The following is a 10,030-nucleotide window of genomic DNA, read 5'->3' as shown; positions in this document are numbered from 1 at the left end:
GATACATATGGTAAAAGAAGAGGGAAAATTATCAGTTTGCTGATAACATGATCTTATATTTAGAAGACCCAAAAAACTCCATCAGAAGACTTCTAGAGTTAAAAAAGATACAGTAAAGTAGCAAGATATAAGATTAACTTTCCCATATACTCCATTAGTGATAATGAATCTGCTGAAAAAGAAATTAGAGAAATTATCTCATTCACAATACGCTCAAAAATACAATAAATTGCTTGTGAATTAATCTAATGAAGGAGGTGAAGGACCTCTACAATGAAAACTATAGAATACTGAAGGCATTGAAGAAGACCATAGAAGATAGAAAGACCACCTGTATTATTGGATAAGCAGAATAAATATTGTCAAAATTGCTACACTACCAAAAGTGCTATACAGATTCAATGCACTTCTTGTTAAAATCCCAATGACTTTCTTCATGGAAATAGAAAAAAAAAACAGTCCTAAAATTCATTTGGAAAAATAAGAGACCTAGAATAACCAAAGCAATCCTGAAAAAAGAAGAGCAATGCTGGAGGCATCTTAATAGCAGATCTCAAATTATATTACAGAGTTATAGGAAAAAAACAGCATGGCATTGACACTAAAATAGACTCAAAGACCAATGGACTAGAAGACACAGACACAAACCACATACAAACGGTCATTTTTTATTTTTCATTTTTTTATCAGGGATTGAACCCAAGGGTCTTTAACTACTAAGCAAATTCCCAGCCTTTTTTATTTTTTATTTTGAGACAGGGTCTTGCTAGGTTGTTTACAGCTTCACTAAATTGCTGAGACTGGCTTTGAACTTGTGATCCTCCTGCCTCAACCTCCCAAGATGCTGGGATTATAGGCATGCACCACCATGCCTGGTTATACAGTTATCTCATACTACATTAAGGTGCCAAAAACATATTGGTTAAAAGATAGCCTTTTAAAACCAATGATGCTGGTATAACTGGATATTCCGTGTGCAGAGAAATGAAAATTGACCCCTATTTCTCACACCACACAAAAGACAAATCAAGCTGATCACAAACTTAGGAATTAGACCAGAATATGTGCAATTGCTAGGAAAAAAATGTAGGCCCAACACTCCAACATATTGGCACAGGTATTGATATCCTTAACAAGTCTCCTAAAGTGTAATAAATAAAATCACAAATTAAAAAGTGGGATGGCATCAAATTAACAAGCTTCTCCACAGCAAAGGAAACAGTGAAGAATGTGAAGAGAGAGTCTACAAAATAAGAGAAGATCTTTCCAGCCATTCCCTGGACAGAAGATTAATATCCAGTAAGAAAAAAGAAATTTAAAATCTTGACACACATACATATACACACACACACAAAAAAATAGCCCAATCAATAAATTGGCAAAAGAACTAAAAAACAGACTCTTCTCAAAAGAAGAAATATAAAAATACAAATGGCCCACAAATATATGAAAAATGTTTAACATCTCTATCAATCAGAGAAGTGCAAATTAAAACTACATTGAAATTTCATCTCACTCCAGTCAGAATTGCAATTATAAAAAATACAAATAAGAACTGTTGGTGAGGATGTAGGAGGAAAGGTATACGCCAATATTGTTGGTGAGACTACAAATTAGTACAACCACTCTGGAAAGCAGTATGGAGATCCCTCAAAATACTAGGAATGGAACCAATATATAACCCAGCTATCTCACTCCTCAGTATATCCAAAAGATCTAAAATCTGCATGCTATAGAGATGTAGCCACATCTGTGTTTATAGCAGCACAATTCACAGTAGCCAAGCTATGGAACCAACCTAGATGCCCATCAACAGATGAATGGATAAAGAAAATGTGGTTTATATACATATGAGAGTATTACTCAGCCATAAAGAAGAATGGAATTGTGGCCTTTGCCAATAAATAGATGGAACTTGAGACTAATGTACTAAGTGAAATAAGCCAGACCCAGAAAGTCAAAGGCTGAATATTTTCTCTGACATGCAAAAGCTAGTCAAAAATAAGGAAAAAAATAGAAAAGAAAAGGGGAAGGATTTCATCAAAATAGGATAAAGATCAGGAAGGGGATTGAGGAAGAAGCAGGAGGGATGGGATAAGTGAAGAACAGTGGAATGAACAACTTTCCTAGGTACATATATGAATATACCTCAGTGACTCTCACCATTACATATATTCATAAGGCACTAATTGAAAAGAAAAAATACAAGTAAACAGCAGAAAGATCAGTAGAGAAGAGGGAAGGGAATGGGAGAAGGGAGGATGGAAGGGAAAAGGGGAAATACTAGAGACTGACTTCAAGCAAATTATATTTCAGACTTTTATAGTTACATCAAAATAGATCCTAATGTAATGCATAACTAAAAAGAATTAATAAAACTGAATAAAAATTTCTCCATGTGTTTAGAGCTGCTATAGCTGATTTTTAAAAATTCAACCTGCATTTGATAGGCAACTTTAATAAATTTCATCATTAATTTTAATAGATTATCTACAAAGTATTTTAGACTTTCTACAAAGCATATGCAAATAGTAACACTGAAAAGCTTCTAATTTTAACATAGTTTCAGACTTACAGGAAAGTTACAAGAACAATGGAGCCTGTAGATTCTTTAAGTACCTTTCCCAAATGTTAACATTTCAATATAGTTGCTTTCATGTCTCTTTCAATATATAAAACTACTTTCTTTTTCCTGGACCACTTGTGAATAAAGTGCAGACATGAGAATAAGTAATATTCACTCCTAAATATTTCATTGTACATTTCTTAAAAACAAGGCAGTATAAGAATCAAAATCAGGGAATGAACATTCCCACAATACTATCAGCTAATCAAAGTACAAATTTGCCAGTTGTTCCACTATTCCTATCACAAATTGCATTCATCAGATATAGGTCTCTAATCAGAATCAGGTTTCCCACCTTTACTTATCACTCATGCTCTGCATTTTGAAGTATACAAGCCAGGAAAGATGCTACTCAGTAAATATTTTGAGGCTAAGTAAATATCCTAAAACTTATTATACTTTTATCCAACTAATTATAGCATTTATTGGTGATTCTTGTCTAAATGACCTAGTATATGTACCAGAGATTTTTGAAATCCATTCTCTCTTCTGAGCTCATGCAAAGCAATTCTACTGTGAGCAAAAGGTTTTCTTCATTTATTCATTAGTATTTTGTTTTTTTTATAATTACATGGGCTTGTGGTTTCTTATTTTACTCAATGTTATGACCTATTACTATTGTCAACTTACATGCTCAAAATGTCCTCAGATTTGGCCAATGGGAGCCACTTCAAGGTGATAAGTTCATTTCGATGTGCCCCACCATTCTCTGAGCACTTTCTTACTTTTTGGCATAAGATGCCATAAGGCTCATCTCATTCATTCCCAGCCATACTCCTGGAGTCCACTAATTTTCAAAAAATTCTAGTTCCTTTTTGGTGGAGAATGATATTAAGAAATCAAGATCTGGGTGCCAAGGGTACTCACCAGTACTCAGGTGATACTGCTGCCAGGACCTCTCAGTAGACATATCCAGGAGTTCATAAAACTCAATTCCAATTCAACACCAGAGAGTTTGTTTTAGCCTTCCTCCTTTGCACATTCTGACCCCGTTATCCATAACATGTGTAGTTATTTTTCAATTTTTCAATCCTATTGCAAAAGTTATTCCAGGCACCTTCTGTTGGGATGATTACATTTTAGGAAATCCCTCAAGGAGGGTTTATGGCTACAAAATTCCATGAGTTGTAACATATTTAAAATGATTTTCTTATAGCCTTTATAACTAAAGGATAACCATTTTTATTTTTTTACAGTGCTGGAGATCAAACCCAGGGCCTTTCACATACTGGGTAAATGTTCTACCACTTTTCTTTTCCTTTCACTTTTTTTAAAAAATATATTTTTTAGATGTTGATGGACCTTTATTTTATTCATTTATTTACATGTAGCACTGAGAATTGAATCCAGTGCCTCATACATGCTAGCCAAGTGCTCTACCACTGAGCCACAACTCCAGCCCCTTTTCCTTTTAAAGTAAGAAAATACCAAGGCTTTATATATAAATCCTTGGTTTATATATATATATATATATATATATATATATATATATATATATATATATATATATATATATATATATATATATATAATCTTCTTATTTTATTCTCTTTTATTGCTGAGTAATATTCTATTGTGCATATACGCTACATCATCTAGGTTGGTTCCACAGTTTAAGCATGTGTGTGTGTGTGTGTGTGTGTGTGTGTGTGTCAGGAATAAAATAAGAAGATAGTACTAAGTGAAGTTAGCCAATCCCAAAAAAACAAATGCTGAATGTTTTCTCTGATATAAGGAGGCTGACTAATAGTGGGGTAAGGAAAGGGAGCATGGGAGGAATAGACAAACTCAAGATAGGGCAGAGGGGTGGGAGGGGAAGGGAGGGGGCATGGGGTTAGAAATGATGGTGGAGTGTGATGATCATTATTAACCAAAGTACATGTATGAAGACACAAATTGGCGTGAATCTACTTTGTATACAGCCGATATATGAAAGATTGTGCTCTATATGTGGTAGTAATAATTGTAATGCATTCACTGTCATATATAAATAAAAAATAATTTTAAAAATAGCTCTACTTGTTAGGTAAGTGGAAACATTGTACACAGTTCTCATGAGTAAATAAGATTTATCTGCTTTTGAGGGGTATTTCTAATCTAAAAGAAAGCCCCTCTTGTTTTATTGGGTGGAAACTGTTTCTTTTTTTTTAAAACTAGTTTGCTTTTTTGTAGCAATTTTGAATTTATAGAAAATTGAGCCAAAAATAGAGTTCCCCTGTACATGTTCTTGCCCACAAGCAGTTTTTCATATAAAATGGTGCCCTCCACCAACTTATTGATATATCTAATTAATTAATGATTGCTTACAGTATTCTCTTATGACCTTTATATGTCTATAAAATGGTTAGTATTATTATTTTTGTATTGTCTCTCTGATTTTTTCTTTCCTCCTTCTAGCTTTGAGTTCAATCTTCTTTCTTCTAATTCCTTAAAGTTGAGTTATTGGCCTGAGATCCTTTTTAATTTATAGCCATAAATTTCCTGCTGAGTCCTTCTGACTTTGCTACACCTCCTCCTAAGTTCTATTACATTTTCACTTTCATTCATCTTAAGTATTTAACATTCATCTTTAAAAGTATTTTCTTTGTAATTCGCGTGTGCAGTGTAATTGCTACATGGAGCATGTTAGAACATGTTAGAATTAATGAATCCATACTGATACATTATCATGGAGTCCACAGTTGACCTTAGGGACTCAGCTTCATGTTGTGAAGTTCCATGAGTTTTAACAAATGACAGACATGAGTCCACCCACACAGTATCATACAGAGTAGTTCCACTGTCTTAAAAACTCCCTGTGCTCCACCTCACCATCCCACTTCCTACCCTCTCCCCTCACTCCTGGCAACCCCTGATTTCTGTCTTTGTAGTTTTGCCTTCTCCACAATGTCTTGCATTTGGAATCACAGTCTGTAGCAGTTTCAGATTGGCTTCCTTCCCTTAGGAAACCTTAGGTCAAAGGTTCCTCCATGTCTTTTTGTAGCTTGATAACATTTCTTTTTACCACTGAATAAGACTGGATGGTATGGGCATATCCATTTGTTTATCCATTCACCTTCTGAAGGACATCTTTGTTGCTTCCAAGTTTGGACGATTATAAATTTACTGTGAACACTTCTGAGTAGATGCACTGAATGTAGGTGTATGTGTACTATAAACATTTTTGTGAACATTTGTTGTTGTTGTTTTAATTCAGTTGGGTAAATGCCAAGAAAGGAGAGCAATTGCTGGATTGTGTAGTAATGCTGTATTTACTTTTGTAAGAAAACTGCCTTCCAAAGTAGCTTGTCACTGTGTACTTCTGTCAGCAATGGATAAGAGTTCCTGTTGCTCCCAATTATCACCAGCATTTGCTGTTTTCAGTGTATTGGGTTTTAACCATTCTAATAGAAATTTAATGGGATCTCATTGTTGTTTTAATTTGCAATTCTCTAATGATAGAAATGTTGAGCATCTTCTCATATGTTTAGTTATTATTTATCATCTGTAGTTTTGTGTCTATTTAGATCTTTTACCCATTTTTAATTAAAATTTTTGCTTCTTTCATGGCTTGTGCCTTTGGTGTTGTATCTAAAGGGCCATTACAAAACCCAAAGTATCCTATAAACTTAGTATAATTGCTTATTAGATTCAGCAGATTTTGTTTGGGGGTACTGGGAGTTGAACCCATCAGCATTCTACCACTGAACTATATCCTCAGCCTTTTATTTATTTATTTATTTATTTATTTATTTATTTATTTATTTATTTATTTATTTATTTATTTTATACTTTGAGACAGGTTCTCAATAAATTGTTAAGGATGGGCTTGAACCTCCTGCCTCAGCCTCCTGGTTCACTGGGATTATAGGTGTGTCCCATGGTGCCCTGTCAGCATGTATTTTTCTGTTGATTATTTGTGATTTTCTACCCAATGATGTCACCTATAAAACGTTTTACTTCTTCCTTTCAAAGCTGTATATTTTAATTTTCTTTTTCTTGCCTTTTTGCATTAGTTATATATAAAGCAAAAACTATTCTAAGCCAGGTATGGTGGTGCACACTTGTAATCCCAGTGATTTAGTAGTCTGAAACCAGAGGATTGCAAACTCAAGGCTAGCTTTAGCAACTTAGTGAGACCCTGTCTCAAAATAAAAAAATAAAAAAGGCTGTAGTTCAGTGGTTCAGCACCCCTCGCAACTACCAATAACAAACATAAAAAAAATAATAATAATTTTAAGGTTGGTGTTGTTTTTTAAATGATTAGAAGAATGCATTCAAGTTTTGAGCCTACAGTTTTCTTTATGGAAAAGCATTTAGTTAAAATGTCAATTTAATATTAGGTAATTCAAATTTTATTTCTTAATGTTTTTTTTTTAAATAAGTGTTTTTCAAGAAATTTAATCAGTTTATCTTGATTGTCAGATTTGTTGGTGTAACCTGATCATCCACCTGTTATCTTTTAAAAATCAGTAAATTCTGTAATGTATTTTCTTTATTCCTGATATTATTAATTTGTATTTTCTTTTTGACTTCACAAATCTGGTTTGGAGTTTATCAGTTTTATAATCTTTTTAGATAATCAATTTTTGGCTTTGTGGATTCTCTACTACATACTTATACACTATTTTATTGATTTCTTCTTATTAATGTACTTTCTTTCTCAAAAGAAAATTTAAAGGTTTAATTGCTAGATTTTCTTTTACTTTCCTCAAAGTTTAAACTGTTAATTTGAGGCATTTCTTTTTGCACATTATACATTCTGAAAGCTGCTTTCTACAAGATTTTGGAAATTTTTCTGTGACATAGCATAAAAGTCATCATTTTAACTGTTTTAAGGTGTCCAGTTCAGTGGAATTAAGTACATTCAATGTTGCAAAACCATCACCACCATCTAGTTAAAACATTTTCTTCACTTCAAATTGGAATTGTGTCCATCAAGCAGTTTTTCCCTTTTCCCTTTTCCTCTCTGTCTCTGCCAACCAGGAAGCTCTTCTATCTATGGATGAGCCTATCTAGATATGTCACACAAATGGAATTATAAAACAAATGTCTTTTGTGCCAGTTCTCAAGGTTCATCTACATTGCAGCATGTATCTTGTTTCCTGCAATTCTACAGTGAGTTTTGAAATGGAAATTTGTGAAAGACCTCCAACTTTCTTCTTTTTAAAGTTGAATTTAGCTATTGGAATGCCATTCAATTCCACTTAAATTTTAGAATTAGCTTTTCTGCAAAAAAATGGCCATTGGGATTTTGATAGGAATTGCATTGATTCTGCAGATCACTTGGGTCATCTTATGGACCAAATGTGCCCTCTCCCCAGTCCTATGTTAAAATGCTAACCCCTACTGCCATAGTACGGGGTGGGGGGTGCTTCAAGTGGTAATCAGGTCATGAGGGTAGAGTCCTCATGAATGGGACTAGTGACCTTATAAAGAGACATGCACTTACTTTCTCTGTTCTTCACCATATGAGAATATACAATGATTGCTCTGCACACCAGAAAGTGGGCCCTCATGACATTGCATCTATTAGTATCTTTGTCTTGAACTTCCAAGCATTCAGAAGTGTGAAAAATGTTGCTTGAACCACCTAGGATTCAGTAGCCCAAACTGACTAAGACAGTGAGTACTGCCATCATAACAATATTGAGCTTTTCAATTCCTGAACATGGGGTAGCTTTCGATTTATATTACATTGATTTTCACTTTAATCCAATCTGAATTCCTGGAACAAATCCTACTTGGTCATTATGTTAGTCAGATTTTCATTGCTCTGACAAAATAGAACTTGGGGGAAGAGAGTCACTTTGGCTCAGTTTCAGATGTTTTAGTCCATGGTCAGCTTGCTACATTGTTCTGGGCCTGTGGTGAGGTAGAGTTTCATGGCAGAAAGGTATGACACAGCAAAGCTGCTCACCTCATGGCAGCTGGGAAACACAGAGGGAGGAAGAGGCCCTGGACAAGATACAGCCCTCAAGGGCACACTGCCAAGGACCCACTCCCTCCAACTAGGTCCCACCACTGTCCAATAACCCATTCAGCTATGGATTTATGGATTAACCCATATAGAAGGTCAGGATTCTCCCGATCCAATTACTTCCCCAAAGACCCACATCTGCACTGGGGACAGTCTTCAACCCATGAGCCTTTGGGGGGCAATTCAGATGCAAGCCCTGACAGCCATGGTATCTATTCCTTTACCTTACAGAGTTCTGCAGCCACAGTCATCATTGATATTGGTCTATAGTTTTCTTCTAAAGTTTTTCTTTGGTTTTGGTATAAGGCTAATACTCTCCTAAAAGAATGAGTCAGGAAATGATCTTCTACTTTTTTGGCAAGGTTTGGAAAACATTTGATAGAGTTTGCTCGTGAAGCCAGTAGGTCCCAGAATCTTATTCTGAAAGTTTTTTAAAAAATATTATTTATTTTAAAAATTATTATTTAAACTATTGACTGTTACAATCTCTTTTTTGTTATGCCACATTATAATTTTGTTTCTTCTTAGATTTTGGTAGTTTTTTTTTTGTAGGAATTTGACAACTTCATTGATATATCTAATTAATAACTGTTTACAGTATTCTTTTATGATTTTTATGTCTATAAAATGGTTAGTATTGCCCCAATTTCATCAATTAGAGTCTTTTCTTCTTTTCCCTTGGTTTATCTAATTGAGTCTGCCAATTTTATTGATTTTTTTTTTCAAAGAATGAACGTTTTGTTTCCATACATACATCTTATTATTTTTGTATTGTCTCTCTGATTTTTTGTTTCCTCCTAGCTTTGGATTCAATCTTCTTTTTTCTAATTCCTTAAAGTTGAGTTATTGGCCTGAGATCCTTTTTAAACACAGGAATTTACAGACATAAATTTCCTGCTGAGTCCTTCTGACTTTGCTACATCTCCTTCTAAGTTCTATTACATTTTCACTTTCATTCATCTTAAGTATTTAAAATTCATCTTTAAAAGTATTTTCTTTGTGATTCTTTGACCCCACTGGTGGTTTAAGCATGTGCTGTGTAATTGCTAGTGATCATCAGAGATCTCCTTCAATGCCGACACTCAGGCTGATTTTTTCCTTGACTGTTCCCTCACTGCCATACATTCTTGATCAATCTCCAGAGTTCCTACAGTCACATTATGCTTTCTACAATTCCTTAGTTAATTGGCTAATTTTGTAGAGGAACGGGTGGTCCATTGAAGCTCCCTGTACACCATTTTTCTCTGACATCTCTCAGTATTCTATTTTTAATCTAAGAAAGGAGGTGAAAAGTCTATCTACCTATTTTGTCTACATAAAAGTTAGGGGAGAAAAAGTAAGTCATACACAAGGATAAAAGCAACCTTTCTTATAAATATATTTTATTTTGTAGATTATGGATCTACATATTATAAATAATTATAAAAAAATAAAATGTTAAACAA

Source organism: Ictidomys tridecemlineatus, unplaced genomic scaffold (genome assembly GCF_052094955.1).
Source record: "Ictidomys tridecemlineatus isolate mIctTri1 unplaced genomic scaffold, mIctTri1.hap1 Scaffold_66, whole genome shotgun sequence".
Classification (NCBI taxonomy): Eukaryota; Metazoa; Chordata; class Mammalia; order Rodentia; family Sciuridae; genus Ictidomys; species Ictidomys tridecemlineatus.
Note: the sequence above shows the minus strand (reverse complement) of the source record.